This window comes from Hemicordylus capensis, chromosome 2 (genome assembly GCF_027244095.1).
Source record: "Hemicordylus capensis ecotype Gifberg chromosome 2, rHemCap1.1.pri, whole genome shotgun sequence".
Lineage (NCBI taxonomy): Eukaryota > Metazoa > Chordata > Lepidosauria > Squamata > Cordylidae > Hemicordylus > Hemicordylus capensis.
In genome coordinates this window covers 349,420,761-349,440,312 of record NC_069658.1, presented here as the reverse complement: position 1 = coordinate 349,440,312, position 19,552 = coordinate 349,420,761, and positions in this window count along the sequence as shown.

Here is a 19,552-nt window from a genome sequence, read left to right as displayed (position 1 = left end):
GTCCTTCTGAGGATGTGTTCTCCTGCCAGTCATGGAAGAAGCTCCTGGCTACAGAGCAAAAAGTTAGGATCCATACATCTAAGCCCTCTTTGGACATCATTAAGTCCTTGGAGAACCAAAGCATTTACCCCATTTGCAGAAGGGCAAATGGAAATGCACTCCCATGCTGTCACACCAACTCATTTCCTGGCTACTCACCCCAAGTGTCCCTGTGTTCAGTGCTTGTCTGCAAAGGAAAAGTGCTAAGAGACCCTTTCCGTGGCTTAGAACCCTGGGTGGTTCTTAGGACCCATGAGGAGGATCTTTCACCATATACAGTACTATCCTGTATAAACAAACACTGAATGCAAGGACACTTATGGACAGAAAAAGGGTGGCAAAATGTGCATGGTCAAAAGGCATGTCACTTTGGAAGGTACAAATATATGCCATGTACTTAGCTTAGAATACAAATTTGTTTAGCTTGTAGTGTTTAGGTGTGTTGTGAATTTAACACCTAGGTTAAGGAGTTGTGTAATTAAGCTTATTTGACCAAAGTCTGAGAAGTTCCCCTAAATAACCTATTAGAAAGCATAGAAAGGCTTCTTGTGCATTCTCTGTTAGCTCTCCACCTAGCTTGCATTTTTAAAACTCCTGCCATTTATGAAATGCCTCACTTTATAAATATAAACCCCGCTCCCCATTATTTTCAAGCATTTTCCAGTGTTGCTTATAATTGTTGGTCAAGTCCTAGAATGTAACTGAGGGATGTTCATTAATCACTCTTCTGAGCTGTGGACATGAACTTTGGGGTTTAGATTTTCCTCCATTACTCCTACATTTTATAAAATGTCAAATTCCCAGCACACTTTAGTTCATTAAGTTCATTTAGTTCCTTTGCATATTTGAATATTCAGGAGCATGTGAGTAGTAGCTATGCCCTCCTTTCTTTAACATATAACAGTATTGACAGGTTACAGTGGTGGTGGTCAAAGAAAGCAATGATGAAACTATTCATGAATTAATTCTAGATGGTAATCTGTCCAGATTGTCATATATTTCAACTTCCTGCTGACAAATGAAAACCATCAATGTTAAAATATGGAGCTAGCAATCAGGATGCCTGCTCCTCCTTATTTTGCTAGTTTCTCTCTAAGGGACATTTCCACATACCTGAATGTGGAATTTTAAGGCTTTCTTTGTACGAAACCTAAACAAATCTCTATCTCCATGATAGTTCAATTGGACTGCTATAGGCTCCTCATCTAATCCCTGTTGGAAAGGAAACAATCAATGTATTCAGGGGCCATGCTCCAGTAACAAAGCAAGGTTTTTTGAATTTCCCCTCTTCAGCTCAATTTTTGTCCTCTAATAACTTACAGGACTCCTAAAGCACTCCGTTAACAATTGTGCACAAGGGGAATTTCTGGTTCATTTGTTGTTGTTTTCTTTAAATGCTTCAGCCCTTCTAAATTTTAGAATTCTAATTTCCAGCTCACCTTTGGCTTTGTTATTAGGATTATTGGACCAAATAACATCTAATGTGGGGTATACATGTTCCAAAAGTAATGAAACACAACTGAATGCAATAAAGTTAATAATTCTAGATGCTTAAGGAAGAGGCTCAATGAGAATTGGATGAAAGTTCAGGTATATTTTCCACCCTCTGATATAGTCCAGCACTTGCTGGCAAACTCATGCTATGATTGACTGGCTGTTGTTTCTTTTGTCACGTGGGCCTCTTTTAAAAAGCAATCATCCATTTTCCCAGTCTTTTCTGAATTTCTTCTGCTTGCTTCTTGTCATCATTGTCCATGTTGGAGACAGACATGTTTGCTCAAAGTACACTGTTATTTTCACTGGCTCATTCCCAATCAACCATCCACATGGAAGCAATTCTGTCAGAGTTGCATAAAAGCAGCTACTTGAAACAGCTGCATATCTGCGCATGTGCAGTGGAACTTATATTGGTTTCCAATATAAGTAGTGCTGAGCAAATGAGGATGTGCAGTTTTATGCAGTTGCACAACTTCTCTCTTGCAGAACACTGCCGGAGCTAGCTTTCACATGTGTATCGGCACTGGCCAATTGGGAATGCTAAAGTTGCCTTGAACATCATGTAAGCCACTGCTGCTGTGAGACCTTCCCTCCTTTTGCACAATGCATTGTGGAAATCCCACAATGCACTGTACTCACTCCCTTAACCTTGTTTATTAGGGATGTACAAATCAATTCGGGTACAAAATGATTTGTACCCAAATCTACCTGTTTTGGGTGATTTGTGGACAAAACAAATAATCCCTGTGCTAGTTGGCCAGATTCGGGTACAAAACAAATTGCCCAGATTTTGGACCTGAAAAAATTGTAGATTCAGACCTCCATTTTGTGGCGATCAATCTTGCTGTCTCCATTTTGTGTCAGGATTTTTTTTTAAAATCCTGCCCTCCCAAGCTTCAGATTGGTGACTTACAGTGTGCAACAACTGGCTGGTGATTTCCCCCCTGGTTCCAGATTGGCTCGTTTCCATGCAAATCTTGTGTTGCCAGGGATGACTGACCCCACATTGGCTAGGGGAAGGGTCAAAGAAGGGACAAGGGTGGGGGAAGTTCGAAAGAGGGATTTTCGAATGTACTTAACGAAGTAGGCAGCCACCATTCTGCCTTTCTGCCTTGTGGAAGAAGAGAAAGAGAGCCAGAGGAGCTTTGCTTTGCCTTGCCTGCCTGCTGCCTGGAGTGGATTCTTTGCTTTTTGTTCCTGCTTTCCTGATTGAGGAAAAGAGAAGAGACTTTTTTCACCCCCTTCCCACTGCTGAGAGAATCACTGCCTGCTCCTGCTGTCTGTGTGAATCGATTTGGGTACAAAATGATTTTTACCCGAATCTACTTGTTTCGGGAGATTTGTGGATAAAACAAAGTGCCCCTGTGCTAGTTTGCCAGATTCAGACCCCAAACAAATCGGGGGTGATTTGATTTGGGTACAAATCACATCAAAACATTGATTCATGCACATCCCTATTGTTTATGAGATGGACTCCCAGCAGTTCTTATGGACAGCCAAGCCCAGTCTTGGCTTCCTTAGCCCAGTCTTGGCTGCTCATGAGAAGAACCTCAGTATGATATTTTCAGCAATAAAATCATGCGCTTTTAAAACATGCTAACATATCTCATGCATCTTAAAGCACATTATATAAACTGAGTGGGTATATATGCTGGCCATGTGGAAAGGAATCTCACAGCTTATGCTAGCTGGGATACTCTCTTCAGTATTCCAGATATGACTGACAACAAACTAAAACCTAATAAGAATGTAAATAGAAATGTGAAAGGGAATTGTATTAATAATCAGATGTATAAAGTTAATTCAGTAATCAAAAAACCTTTAGTTTAAGATGAGAGTAAAGATGGCTTTACATTTTTACTCATGCTATTAAAAACATGGAAATTGCTAATAAAGGTGCCCATATTAACTTCCCACCCTGTGAACTGTAAAGATCTTGTATAATCAGGTAGATTGTGCTAATTTTAGAAATGAGGCTCTATCCAGCCACACTTGTCTTTCAGCTGGATGTTGGGCTTGGGAGGAATGCATCCAGGCAGACATTCAACAGGTGCAGCTTCCATAATCCTAGAGAGCCCCCTGATGACTGATGCATCTCTACAAGGCACAGTGCTTCCCCAAAATGCCACCTTTATAGTTACTGCCCAACCAGAAATTCAGTGCTCCAATCCAGCCACAATTTCTTCTTACAAATATGTCTCATGGAATTCTGCCTGATTATCTTTACAAGGCAGAGTTCTTCCTCCAAATACTATGTACTATAGTAAATGTCCAGGCAAAAATAGCAGTTTCACATATCATTCATTCAAGAAAATGTTCTCCTTCCTACCTTCAGGCTGCTAGCAATGCAAGTGCTTTTTGACTCAGTCTGAATGGAGGAGGAAGGAAAGGTTGATAGGATGGAACTTTTAGGATTTTGTGCCCCATGTTTAACTACAGAAGGGAGAAATTTATCAGGAGTATCTGCAGGAGGTGAGGTGATTGAGTAAGCTGTACTTGTTGAATTTCTGCCTGGATTGATCCCTCCCTAGTCCAACATCCAGCTGAAAAACCCAGGCAAAGTGTGGCTACATGGAGCCTCATTTCTAAAGCTAGCACAATATACCAAACTGTACGAACATACCAATATACCACCCTAGCTGTGTGAACAGGAAGCAGTAACAAGAGAAGCAGCAGCAAGGAGGAAGCTTCCGATTAAAAGCATGGTCACCCTTCAAAGCCTCAATAGTGCTGCTGCAACAACAACAACAACAAAAGGCACCACACAAACAAAAAGCCACAAATCAGGTCTGAAGAAGCAGTGGAGAGCAACAACTTGACAACAATGTCTGAATTCTTTGTTTTAAAAAGAGACAAGAAAGAAAAGGTGGCAATTCCAAAGAAAAGACATAAAGGCTGCCCACTCTAGCATAATACTGGGGTCAGAGAGGGCTGGGGGGGGGGGAGGCAGGATCCTACCTACCGTCCCCCCATGCACCTGTCGGTTGTCCACAGGTGCAGCCACTTGTACGTCCCCATGATTGAGGCTTTAGCAAGTCAGACACTGGGCAAAGTGTGGCTGGATGGGCCCACGAGAGTGCTGGCAAGCCCTAGCCATCCCACTGATGTGCTCTGTAGGTCTGTCCCCATGTGGCCTTTTCCTGAGGAAGCAAATGCTACACTCAGAGAGATCTCTTCCCCATGATAAAGAATGCTAGGTGCCCCAGTGTTTCCAAAGACAGTGAGGATTTCTCACCAAATACAGTGTTTGTCTACTTGTGGACCATGTGAGAGTGGGGCTATGGCACATGTCAAGGTGGGGATGTATGGCCTGACAGCATGCTGCCATGGATGTTGCACCTGTGTACACTGTCCATGGGTTTTTTTAATCTAACACTTGAATAGGACTAATGAATCCCTGTCATGTATGGGTCTATTCTATCCCCACCCCATCCCTCTTTCCATTATAAAGATGGTCATCATGCTAGTCAGTGAGAGTAACAGCTTCTTTCCCTCTTCATCCTATAATATGAACCATCTTTGTCTCTAGTGGCACTTGAGCAATTGTGCTATATTAGTTTAACCAAAACAATTTCTATTCAGATTTTGGGAGGACACTCTAGCAATAACATTTCTAGCTGAAGGCAAAGCGGTGCTGCAAAGTTCCTGGCTATACTGCTTGGTGCAGAGCTTCCTGGTGGCTGTTGACAGAATCAGAGTCTGGGTACACTTTAGATTCACCAAGATAAAGCCAGTTCTGAGAATTCTCCTGCCTATCCAGAGCCTGACTACATATCTTCTACTGGCCACATGGAGACGCAGCCTGGCTCTGGCAGCTGAGAATTCTGAAGACTTCTTTCAGACAATCAACCCTCAAGGAAAATTGGGACATGTATATCTTTTGAATTCAGATTGAGGGAGGAGGACATGCTGCTGCCCAGCAGGCTTTCACTTCATCATTTTGCTCAGCTAATTCCCCCCACTTTTCAACTCCTCAGGGAAATAAGCTGTCAGCCAGCACAGCAGCCGTGTTTCTTCCTCTCTCACGAAGTGTCTGAGCTTTTCTTGAGCGTTGACTGCTTGGAGGGTGCCTTCAGAGTTTTCATCAAGCAGAGCCTGGGTACTTTTCATTGATGAGTGTGGCGTGTAGCCAGGCTCTGAGAGGGAAGGAGAGAAAGTTTACTTGTTTGTTTTGCTGTCTAATTACTTCACTCAGCTATCTCCCCCTACTCTTCAACCACTGGGGAAGATTAGCTGAGTGAGATAACTAGAGATAAAAGCCTGCAGGCAAGCAACATCTCCTTCCTTCTCAGTATGTCTTTCAGGCCAGCCCCTCCATCTTGCACCAATGATCAGAAAGGCACCTTCAGAATTCTCAGCAGGTGGTTCTTTGGTAGGAGTTTCTGCTAGTACCAAAGCTTCCTGATAATAGGGATGGGTCCGGACCGGTCCGGAGGCCATTCTAAAGGCCTCCAGACTGTCCGGACCTGGCCGGTTCAGATGGGGGGGGTTCCTTTAAGGGCAGGGGAGGGTTTACTTACCCCTTCCGCCACTTCCCCCCTCCAGCGCGCGTATTGTATGTAGTAATTGGGGCGGCAGGATACCACGCGCGCGCACATCGGGGAGATGTGAAGCTTGCACGTGCCGTGCGCGTGCGCAAAAGGCTCCATGAAGCCTTTTGCATTGAAGAGGGAGAAGGGGCGGCAGGGAGGTATCCTGCCGCCCCAATTACTACATACCATACGTGCGCTGGAGGGGGGAAAGCGGCGGGAGGGGTAAGTAAACCCTCCCCCGCCCTTAAAGGGACCCCTGACAAAGTGCTGGACCGCAGTGCTGCAGTTCCGTGCACACCCCTACCTGATAATTTTTCCTTTCTACTAAAAAAACTGCTGATTTTGGTCAATACTGGTTTGGTGGGTACTGTAGTGTCCTAAGCCTTGTTTTTTTATAGAAGTGATTACCCATGCTTGTTCAATACACCTCAATAACTGGGCACATAATGCATCTTTGAACTCACAGAATACCATTCCCACTTTAGTACCACAGGTTAAAAAAAAATCTGATAACTCATAGTTATTAAGGAATATTTTTAATTCTGTATCAAGCACAGTTATCAAAGTTCTATTCTGATTAAAGTTATTCTAAAAATTGCCTGCCAAATAATATGATAATCATGTAAGTCCTCAAATCACAAGCTAGCACTTCCCCATGTTGAATGCCAAAATGTGTAAGTTCTCAACTGAAATGAAATCACCATGTTTTCCCAAAGTACACAACTAAATGAAATTAATAGATTCAGTAACATTGGCAATGTGATCCCATCTCTTGATTGTTATAACAGTGAATGAGAACACAATAAGATGCAGGTAATTTCTGTCCCCCCCCCCTTTTAAATTGGTACTTCACTCTTTTTCTTTTCTTAAAAACACACACCCACAAATTACAATGGTCAGTGAAAAATATGACTTCTTTATACTCAGTGTCCAAAACTAAGGATTATCTTCCATTAAATTTCCCACAAATCTCACAGTTCTCCTGCCTGTTTCAAATCCCTTCAGGATGGTGTTGAGGTAAGATCTCCAGTTCAAACTGTTTGGCAGTCGAACTGGACCAGGACGAAATCACCTGCTTGCCCATTTCTTTTGTGGGAAACTGGCTTAATCACATAGGCCTTTGCTCCTAAGCAGTAAGTAAGTGGTAGTGGCCTCTTCCTTCATTCCTTCTGTCTAACAGTGGCTTCTTCTTTCATTTTGCCTCTGAATTGCCAGGCCTCAGTGCTCCTGTTTGACTTTCTCCAACCTTATACCTCATAAGCAGAAGGGGCTGCTGAGTTCCTTGTAAGGCTACCAGACCGTGTGTTCACTGGGGCTACGTTTAGCCCCAGCTGACACAGAGGCATGTGCCTAGAGCACCCATCTCCTGGAGGAATCCCCCAATGCATCGTGTGTGTTGCATGGTGCATTGTGGGATCTCTGGCAGCCAAGGTGTATCATCATGGCCTCTGGAGCTCCTCACTGCAGCATGCAGCGCAGCAGGGAGCACAGTCTGTGCTCCCAGCAACAAAACAGTAGTCATCTCAGGGGAAGGTGAGTTTAGCCAGCCTTACCCCCTGCCTGACCACCCCTCCACCCACTCCATCATGTGAACAGCCTCAGTTTTTAAAAACACACATTATCTGTGAGGAAAAAAGATTCGCCAACACTCAGACTCCTCTTTTTAGGAATTAAAATTAAAATTACAGCATCTTAGCCATTTCCTAATGGATTTGCACCAAATTTGGAGGGACAGTGCCTCTTGTCACCTAGTTTATATATAGAAAATTTCAGGGGATTGGATGCATACCTTTGATTGTATAAGTAATAGAATGTTCAGGGCTTATAATAACAGAATGTTGAAACAACTCCTCATCTTAACTATACTGGCACTACTGTGCCAGTATAATGATCCCAGTGTATCTGCAGAAATGGCGGGTCACCACATCTAACTGAACTGGATAATTTAACCCTTAAGTGCCCTTCTGATATTCTCCATATAATATTATAATACAACTCCTTTCTGTACTGCAAAATATGTCAAAAACCACCAGCCAATATGGGAGGACCCATCACTCCTCCACTGCCAGCATTGCCCCCAATTTCCAAGAGGGATGAGATTGGTGTAGGGAAGAGCAACAATGTGGGCTACTTACAAAGGACTCTACATTTCTGATTTTACTTTTGCACTGCAAAAAGGAAGGTCCAATTGTACCATATGGCAAGGCAACCATAAAATATGAACATAATTTTCTGAGTGGTCAAAATGCAAAGGCTTGGAATGTGTTCTTGGATCCGGTGAAGCTGCTGAAAAACTGCTATGGATAATACAGAGGAAGGTTTAGGGAAGGTTTATGCCTGTGAGACTGCAGAATGACCAAGAATAGGTAGAGCATGATGAAAAGAGGGGGCAAACTCAAATGTTCTTTTTACTAATCTTAGAATAGCAGTGGTTACCATAGAGCCCAATCTGAATTTCTAAACAGAGGTGCTCTTACCCCTGAAGTCTTACCTGGCTGAAGTCCAGGGCCTCCACACTGCCTGGGTCCCCACAAATCTTCTTTAGTCTGTCCTGGGTGGTGTGGTTTGTGCCCTCAAGTGTTAAAAAATGATGCTTAACTTGCAGCGGTGTGTTGGGGGGTGGGCGGGCGGTTCCAAAAGCCTTTAGGTCCAGGCTCCAAAATTACCTAGGTGCACCTCTGTCTCTAAAACCTGAATCTCTAAAACCTGAATCTCAGGCTTTGTTTCTATTGTATGCTTAATGTAGCATCTAAGCTAATTCAAAGCTTGCTTTCTTTAAAAAAAATGAGTATACTTCTAGACTAGAAGTGTGAGCACTGTAAGATATTCCCTTCAGGGGAAGGAGTTGCTCTGGGAAGAGCAGAAGGTTTCAAGTTCCCTCTCTGGCTTCTCCAAGATAGGGCTGAGAGAGGTTCCTGCCTGCAACCTTGGGCAAGCCGCTCCCAGTCTGTACAGGCAATACTGAGCTAGATAGACCAATGGTCTGACTCCGTATATGACAGCTTCCTATGTTCCTATGTGCAGTGTGTGGAGATAAACACTTTGGTCACCTAGTACAAAGTAGAGAATCATGCTTCTTCTCCTTTATTCTGGCCAAGAAGACTTAGACTGTTGGAACTGGGAAGCAATAGAAAAACCTTATCTTGCACGTGGAAGTGGGAAGGCAGTAGGAACCTCCCATGTTTCTTATACCAGAGCCAGGAATGACACTCACCATTTTGTATTGTATGTGTCAGGAAGTGAAATATAATCTCTGTCACATGGAGGTGACTGGAAATGCTTCTATGGAATGGCAGATCAACATGGTAATGTTTGAAAGCCACTCCCCACATGGATCACCCAATCATGCAGAAAGCTTTCAAAGCAATACCAGCAGTTTCCTGTGGGGAGAGCCTTTGTGTCTAAAGAGCAGAAGAAGGCCTCAGCCAAACGCCCATGGTATGGGCTGAATTTCCTTCTTAGGGCAAAGGAGACACAGAAATGATTGTGCTTAATAAATCAATTGGTCTTATCCCATCCGCCTGTCAGCAATTGCCTTTAAACTGGTCTAGCATACTGTTTGTCCAACAGAAGTTAAAAAAATATAATCATGTGATAAATATTTCTTAATAATTGGTCCGTGGGAAATATTGTAGGACATCTACATTGGGTCATTCTTTGCTGTAATTCGCTTTATAATTTATTTCCTTCATAGAAATAATGTTTACATTGCTCAGCACAATCCCCTGTGCATACACATCATGAGCAGAAGAGATGGTGATCAAACAGAACCCTGTCTGGCAGTTACAGTTAAGACAAAGGAAAACTTTGAAAGGTCTGTCTTGTAGTACTGATATATGCCAATGAGTCTCAAGCGTCTTTTATAGCTCTATTTATGAGGTGCTCTAGAAAGTTTCTTATCAAGGCAGGGGGACCATGGAGCCATCTAAAGCCTTTAAAAATTATAGCTTGTTTAGGCTACCAAAATAAAGTATGACAACATTTCCAGAAATTAAGTGGGGGGGGGGGGAGGGACCACTATCTAGTTACTTCTTGATGACTCTCCTCAACTTTAGTTCAGGGAGGTGGTACTATTCTTAACCAGAACTTAGATCATATTCTGAAATAGCTTATTCTTTTTCTCCTTAGCTGTGCGAGAAATAATTTTAAAAGAATTTCTTATCAAGGAATGCAAACAAATGCCACAGTATATGGTAGTACAATTTATTTTAGTAGTGAGAAACTTCACTTACAGTAAAGTTTGACCAATTTGTTCATTCGGTATTTATTAGACGTTTCCATTTTGTGAGCTGAAAGCAAAATATATGTCCTTTGTTGGTTGATGAATGTGGAAAGACAAGGATGTACTGAAAAGATTGCTGGCCATTAAATTAGCAGCCTCTGCTGTAGTTAGTTTGCATGCTGTGTCACACCGCCCCCCCCCCCCCGTGCTGACATGTTCTCAGGCCATGGGATGCCACCCGCCTTGGATGTCCCTGCATTCAGTGCTGTACTTCAGAGGAAACAACTGATCATGGGGAGTTCCTCCCATGTTTGAGAATCCTGGCCATTCAGTGTCTGAAATCATTGGGAGAGACTGGATGAACATGGCAAGACTGTGTTCAGCTCCTGTCCCTGAAGACAAGTGCTGAATGCTGGGGATGGGTGGAGGGGCTATCTTTGCAGGGGCATAGTTAGCCAATGTGCTCCTGCAACCACATGTTCCCTGTATCTGGGCTCCTGTGACTAAACCTGTGAAATAATCAACTGGAAGAAAAGAGAAAGAGAATCAAAAGCAAGAGGATGGAATATTAACAACTCTGCATAATTTAGACAAATTGCTGCACCAAGCTCTGCAAATGCTGTGAGCCAAACTATGGCTGATTCCTAGAACAGAAGAATTCCATAGTTTTTGGGCAACCACCATTGAGCAATGAACATTATCAAGAAGACAATGATCAATTCTTGGTTGATATGCAGGAACATGATGGAATCCGCTTATTATGCAGTGAGTTAGTTTCTTGAGAATGTGCAACTCTGCATGAGCAATAGGTCAAACTAGACCTAATGAGTTCACAACAGTTGTGTGAAATCATAGCCTCCAACAACATTCTTGCATCTAATTACATAAGCTGCAGTTTCATTTGAAGGCAAAGGAGCAATAAAAAGTAACCATGCTTTATTGGGCATTTTTTTCCTGTAGCTCAGGTGCAGATCCCAAGATAAGTATGTTACTAAGCTTATCGTTTGGTCATTTTGAGCTCAGTTGACAGAAGGATCATGGGCATAGCTGTAACTGAAGTTTACAATGTTTGTAAGTATTAGGTGACTTGTAGCTTAATGCCATAACTATAGGGAAAATAAATTACTGGGTCATTAAAAGGCTTTAGCCATTCATATGGCATTAAAGAATAATAAGAGGGACAGTAACATTTCTCTAACAACACATAAAACCCACTTTTCAATTAAGAGTATAATAGGTTAGCCTTGGCATTATGTTACAGCCTCTCATGAGTTTCACTGCTAAAAAATTATTAGTGCTGCGACTGTGCTTTCAAAGACACGCATAGAGAGACACATGGGGAGGGCTATAAATTCTCACAAGCAGGTTTGGACAGGAGCCCTCTAGCCTCATGAAGAAATACTGTATTGCAGAGCTGTGAAAACAGGTTAGTTGAGCTTGTTATGTATGTATTTAATACTTTAGGTGTGCTGTCTCAGAGGTCTGATTTAGCTTAATCAGAACAACTGAGAGAATATGCTAGGAATGGAAATTAATAAAAAGATTTGGGAGCTTAGAATGGATTCCAGCACCTTGGGAAACATGAATCACATCTCCTCAGCACTGCTGTATGAGGACAAGGCAAATGGAGCTTTTGCTCCAGGTGCAGTGCAGCTAAAAGGAGATTAGATTGTCAGGGGTTGATAATGCCCAAGGGAGACTCAACTGCAACGAATGAAACGTGGTGGTGGGAGGTGGAGAAGATAAAAATGCTGGTGTCTTCTTTCCCCTGTTAAAGGAATTGGAAGTGACATCTTCACCTTGGACATGAGATACTTTCCCAGTCCCTGCCTTATCAAGCAACCAGGCACCACTGCTACTGAAAACATGCCTGCATGCTAGCCAAACCACAAGGAGGAAGATGGTGGTAGCAATAGTAGCCCCCCTCCCAGGAGTGGCTTCCTTGCCTGCCTGAGCGGCTGGGACCTTAAAGGGTTGGTAGAGTGCACCAGCTGCTGCAGGAGAGTGGGATGCACTGGCTTCAGGAAGGAAACCTCAAGGAAGTCCCAACCCTGGGGAGTTAAGAAAGGCCTGCCTGATCTTGGAAGACTTGTAGTCCCAAGAGGCAGAGCAGCAAAGAAAGAAAACTTGAATAAGAAGTCAAGTTTTAAAGTCTTGTCCATTTCAAATCAAAATCTGAGTTGATGTATTTCAGGGAAGTATCCTGAGCTGGTGACCACTACTTTAGACTATGCTTCTTCAAGGCATTATACTAGCATAACCTCTCAGAAAAAAAGAAAAGGCCATGAAGTCCCTAATAAAGTCATGGATAGACAAGATAGAATGATTGTCGATGTGGTCCCGGATTATGGACCCCGCAGGTCGGATGGTACACAACATGCTACTGAGGAAGAGCTGAGGATCTTTCAGAGTACTGATGGTGTTTATGACGAGGTTAGACTAAAGCCTTTTGGACGTCTAGAGGCTGATGTTGCCATGCAGGAAAAGAAAGCCAGAAGCTGCTAAGACAGAATTGCAGTAGGAATGTGGAATGTAAGAAGCATGAATATAGGAAAGCTCGATGCAGTGAAAGATGAAATGAATCAACTACAGATTGACATCTTGGGCATGAGTGAGTAAAATGGACTGCAATGGACACTTTCAGTCAGAAAATCATACTGTTTACTACTCAGGACACAAAAACCAAAGAAGGAATGGTGTTGCTTTCATAGTCAGGAAGGCTATAGCAATGACAGTACTTGTGTACAATGCAGTCAGTGACTGACTAATATATATTAGATTTCATGGACATGAAAACATGACAGTTCTTTAACATGACAGTTCTTCAAGTCTATGCCCCAATGACATTCTTCAAACAACCAAAGTGGCACCTATACACATGGACATCATCAGATGGAGTACACAGAAATCGAATTGATTACATTATTGGTGCAAGGAGGTGAAAGAGCTCAGTTATAACAGCAAAAACATCGCCAGGGGCCCATTGTGGAACAGATCATGAACTGCTCAGGGGCAAGTTCCAAGTCAAGCTAAAGTGGAAAAACAAAGCTATCTAGTTTCCATGATATGATCTTGAGAATGTACCCACCATTTTCAAGGAGAACATCAGGAACCACTTTGAAGTTCTGAACTGCATTGATAGGGAACCAGAGGAACTGTGGAATGAAATCAAAGAGGTTGTTAAGGACAAATGTGAAAAGAGACTGCCAAAGACCAAGAAACAGAAGAAAGCAAAATGGATGTCAGAACAGACAGTGGAAATTGCCAAGAAGAAGAGAGAAGCCAAAGTCAAGAAAGATAAAGACCTCAGGAAGGAACTTAATAGGGAATTTCAGAAAGCTGTTAGAAGAGACAAGGAGCAGAACTACAATATTCATTCATTCATTCATTTATTCATTTAACATATTTATATTCTTTCCAAAACGCAATGACTTCTGTAAAGACTTCAAGGATGAAAATAGACATGGAAAAACAAGGAAGGTTTCCCAAAAGATCTCTGAACTTAGAAGGAGGTTCCAACCTCAAATTGGCATGTTAAGGGATGCCAAAGGACAGATAGTAACTGATTCAGAGAAGATCAAACAAAGATGGAAGGAGTATACTAAAAATCTGTACAGCAGGGACATCAGCATCCAAGATACTCTAGAAGATATTCCCTACTTGCAAGAACCTCTAGTACGGGAAGATGAAGTTAGATCAGCACTTCGGTCATTACCAAGTTGGAAGACTACAGGAACCGATGGAATAGCTACAGAAATATGGCAAGCAACAGAAGAAGAATCAGTCAAGGCTCTAACCAAACTATGCCAGCAAATTTGGAGAACAACACAGTAGCCAACAGATTGGAAGAGATCAGTCTACATAGGCATACCAAAGAAAGGAGACTGAACAGATTGCACAAACCATTGCACAATATCTTTAATTTCACATTCTAGCAAAATAATGCACAGGATCATCCAACGCCCTACGTGGAAAGGGAAATGCCGGATATTCAAGCTGGTTTCAGAAAAGGCTGAGGAGCAAGAGATATTATTGCTGATGTACACTGGATAACTGAGAAAGTCAAAGAATACAAAAAAGAAGTCAATATGTGCTTTATTGACTACAGAAAAGCCTTCGATTGCATTGACCATGTCAAGTTGTGGAATATCCTTAGGAAAATAGACGTCCCAGATCATCTCATTGTTCTCATGAGAAATCTATACACAGGACAGGAAGCCACAGTCCAGACAGAACATGGTGAAACAGACTGGTTCCAGATCAGCAAAGGAGTAAGACAAGGCTGTATACTTTCTCCTTATTTATTCAACTTATATGCTGAACATATACTGAGGGAAGCTGGACTGGAAGAAGATGAATGTGGTTTTAAAGTTGGAGGAAGAAACATCAATAACCTGGGCCTCGCTGATGACAAGCCTCTCATAGATGAGAATGCAGATGATCGGCAAGTTGTAGTAATGAAAGTTGTTGTTGTTGTTGTTGTTGTTGTTAATATTTCGATTTCTATACCGCCCTTCCAAAAATAGCTCAGGGCGGTTTACAAAGAGAAACAACAAATAAATAAGATGGCTCCCTGTCCCCAAAGGGCTCACATTCTAAAACGAAACATAAGATAGACACCAGCAACAGTCACTGGAAGTACTGTGCTGGGGGTGGATAGGGCCAGTTACTCTCCCCCTGCTAAATAAAGAGAATCACCACGGTAAAAGGTGCCTCTTTGCCCAGTTAGCAAAGGAGCAAAGTGAAAAAATGGGACTACGATGAAATGTAAAGAAGACTAAACTGATGACAATGGCAACCAGCCTCAGAATTGATGATGAAGACATTGAAGTGGTGGATAGCTTTTGCCTTTTAGGATCTACCATCAACAGTAATGGATCCAGCAGTCAAGAAAAACGCTGCAGACTAGCAGTTTTTAGTGTTGCGATGAAGGCCTTGGAAAGGATATTTAGATGCCATGATGTGTGTATACCTACGAAGATTACAGTCATTGGAACAATGGTTTTCCATGTGACACTGTGTGGAAGTGAAAGCTGGACTTTGAAGAAGCAAGATAGAAAAAGTATTGACGCTTTTGAACTTTGGTGTTGGAGGAGAAGTTTGAGGATACCATGGACAGCCAGGAAAACAAACAAATGGATAATAGAACAAATCAATTCAGAATTTTCACTCGAGGCACAAATGACCAGGCTCAAACTATCATACTTCAGACACATTATGCAAAAACCCAGTTCCCTTGAGAAGTCCATAATGCTGGGAAAAGTTGAAGGAAAGAGAACAACAACAACAACAATTATTTATATATCGCTTCTCTACAAAAGGTTCCAAAGTGGTTTACATAGAGAAATAATAAATAAATAAATAAGATGGACCCCTGTCTCCAAAGGGCTCACAGTCTCAAAAAGAAACATGATAGACACCAGCAACAGTCACTGGAGGTACTGTGCTGGGGGTGGATAGGGCCAGTTACTCTCCCCCTGCTAAATAAAGATAATCACTATTTTTAAAAAGTGCCTCTTTGTCCAGTTAGCAGAGGAAAACCATCAGCAAGGTGGATGGACGTGATTTCGACAGCAATGAATGCATCACTGAGAAATCTTAAAAGTCAAATTGAAGACAGATCATTCTGGAGAGAATCTATCTATCTGGTTGCTAAGAGTCAACACCGATTTGACAACACTTAATCAATCATCAATGAAGTCCAGAATACAAATCCGGTTGCCAGATCAATATTTTGGCAGAAATTGATACAATGGAGCTGATGCTTGTCTTATGGCGTTTCTAGGACTTTTAGTGTTCATTTGCCCTCATGGGACATTTTTAAAAATGTTCTCTATTACTATGATACTGATTTAAGAAATGCCCTGCAACATGAAAGATTTGTCAGCCTTTCTGTTATTTGAGAAGAACAAGCAACAGTGGGATGAGTTTTGCAAAAGGATTAGGTTGTTAATCTCATTATCAGACCAGAGTGTGGAGTAAATGCAAACGAATCCTATTTTGCAAATCATGTCACACACACTTATCTTGAACATTAAAGTGCTGTACTTGTAAGTTAGGGTTTCGGTTTCACACCTACTGAGTAATAGGAAAGTGATGAGAGAATGAAGAGTAAGGAAGTCTTTTTGAAGATATGAAGAGAATGAAGACTAATTAAGACTTGTTTTTTAATTCACCAAGCTTTCTCACTTAGTTTGACTGTAAGTTACATACTTGAGGTTTGTTTTCTCCCACTTTTTAAATTATTTTCAAAGTCCTCACTGTGTTTTTATTCCTTGTTTGTATTGTTTTAACAATTACTGTGAACCATCTTCCTCAAGAAAGCTGGGAGATATATATATATATATATAACAAATAAAGGAACTATCTATGCTAAACACAGACGCTTAGAAACAGTGCAATCCCACAGCAATCCAAAAATGGGGCATGAAACACTGGATTTGTGCCTCTCCAAACTGTATCCAAGCTTGAAGAGGCTCCATCATTACTAACTACTGCATAATCACTGTAGTGATGAGCCCCTCATTATCCTCGATGAAAGACTCATCACTACAAGGATGATGGAAGTATTAGAACCAAGCTGGGAGAAAAGTGACTGAGCAACAAAGCACAGATTTGTGGGGCATTCCTGGAGACCTGGAGGAGAACGCACTCTGTTTTTCTACCTTTATTTCTGCCCCCTTTCTGCTTTTTTTTTTAGTATGTTTTTAAGCTCAAGGAACCTAACCCCCAATCCCCATAGACTCAAGGTCTCGTTATTCACAGTTTCGTTATTCACAGAAATTGGCGGGAATGGAACCCCTACGAATAATGAGGGCCACCTGTATGTTCTTACACATGTACCCCCTTGCTCCAAAAAGTTCAGAGCAGCTTACATGGGATTTTCTGCAGGAAAACCATTTTAGTCAGGGGAGACAAACTGATTTCAGCGCAAATGGAAAGAGCCACAGTTTCAAAGGCTTGCACTTTGGAAACATGCAGGATTAAATTGCACCAAAGCCAGTGGGGGCCCAAGACCTCAGAGGACTTGACTGAGTGCTGTCCCCTACTTTCGAGGATGCATCCCCCTCCTCATCCTTTTTTTCATGGTAGCAGCAGTAGCCACTATCACCACTTGACTTGGCACATTGGCATGTGGCGGGCAGAGAGAAAGAGAGAGAGAGAGAGAGCGCTCTTCTCTGTCCCCTCCTCCTCCTCCTTCCTGGTGGCAATAGCCATTACCTCGAGCCAGCATGCCATTCTCCTCTGACTCCACCTGCACCTTGCTGACTGGTAATGAAAAGAGAGAGAGCAAAAGAAGAAACATCAAAAGGGGAATAGAGTACTGGAAATGGTCTACTTCGGCCCTCCTGTAGATATTGGCCTACATCTCCCTTTATTTATTTATTTATTTGACTGATTGATTTCTATACCGCCCTTCAAAAAATGGCTCAGGGTGGTTTACACAGAGAAATAATACATTAATAAGATGGATCCCTGTCCCCAAAGGGCTCACAATCTAAAAACAAACATAAGATAGACACCAGCAACAGTCACTGGAGGTACTGTGCTGGGGGTGGATAGGGCCAGTTACTCTGCTAAATAAAGAGAATCACCACATTAAAAGGTGCCTCTTTGCCAAGTTAGCCGGGGTTTCCTTGACTATTCCTTGACATAACTATTCCTTGACATAATCCTTGGCAATTGGCCACTGTGGCTGGGGATTATGGGAATTGTAGTCCAAAAACAGCTGGGGGGCCTAAGTTGAACAGGCCTGCTCTAGAGTTTCTCTCTAGAGAGCTCTAGAAAGTCTCTCTCATACTCTGCTCCCCATTTTTCTCCCTCTTTTTCTTCTTTTTGTAGCTAATCCTGTAGTGCATGAGAGAGAGAGAGAGAGAGAGAGAGAGAGAGAGAGCGCGAACAGTGGTTATTTGTTACGCCTCATAATACCCATAACACAGTGGCGAAGACTTCCTGTCCTCTCTCTAGAAATGTCATCTGTGATTCCCAGGCAACCTCTCATTTAGGAAATGTTTAGGTCAAATCTGCCTAGCTTTGGCAGCTGAACTCTGTCATAAGCCTTTGGACCATTCTCTGGGCACTGAAGTGGACTAGTCAAGTGAACCTCAAAAGCAATGCACTTATTTTTAATGTTTCCATATAAGTAAATATTGGGAACTAAACTGTATATACAAGAGTTTCTTTGGAATTTTATAGAATAAGGCAGTGCCTGAGGAATGTTTTTAGTCCATCAGTTCTGTTTTTAAAAATTATTGTTAAAACTGATAATCTTTTTTGTAAAAGATGTTTGAAGTCATTGAATTTACTCCTTAGGCACTGTTCAGACTCCTTTCTAAGCTCCTAATAACCTGAAATTAAGCCCTTTCTGTAGTTGAAATTGTTGTGAAACAACATTTGGGAGATTATGACTTTTAGTCCGGATTATAGGCAGATCAAATAGACTTTATATAATTGTAATGCAAATATATAATCTCCAAAAACATGTTTGTAACAGATTTTAACAATCTGGATTTTTAGGAGGCTGTGTGACAGTGTTGCAGGGGAGTGTTGCTTTGAGGTGACCATGGATGTACACCTTAAGAGTGACCCTGATTTCATATTTATAAATTGTAGAACTATGTCAGAGAAGACAGAGATGGACTATCAGAACAATTCAAAGAATGTTAGATGTGCCTGTCCCACTGAATTAATACAAAGATCAACATAAATAGAGTGACCTAATGCACAATATAAGTTAAACAAAAACTAGCAGCAGCAATGGTCTATACACAACATCTCATAATATTACTCTATAAAGCAGGACTTTTCAAATTTGGGTCCACACTGTTGGGTCCACAACTCCCATCATTTCCAGTCTTTGTGCATTGTGGCTGAAGATTATGGGAGTTCCAACAAGATCTGGTGACCCAAGTTGGAAAATCCTTGCAATACAGACTTTAGAGTGGAAAAATAGTGTTCACATGGTGCCTAGGGAATAGATAGGTTGGTGCCAAATTAATATTTCTGGGTAGGGTGTTCCACAGTCCACAGCCACCACAGACTAGGCCCTGAGGCTGTTCTTATGATCATCTTAAACCAGGCTAGGAAAGCCAAGTGGCTCTCAGTGGCAGTCCGGATGCAAACCATGCAGAAAGGCCAGCCTCTTAAATGTGGTTGAGAGTAGGGATGTGCGAAACGTTTTGGATACAAAACGTTTTGTACCCAAAACAGCCTGTTTTGGGTGTTTTGTAGACAAAACAAAACACCCATTTTCCAGACCCAA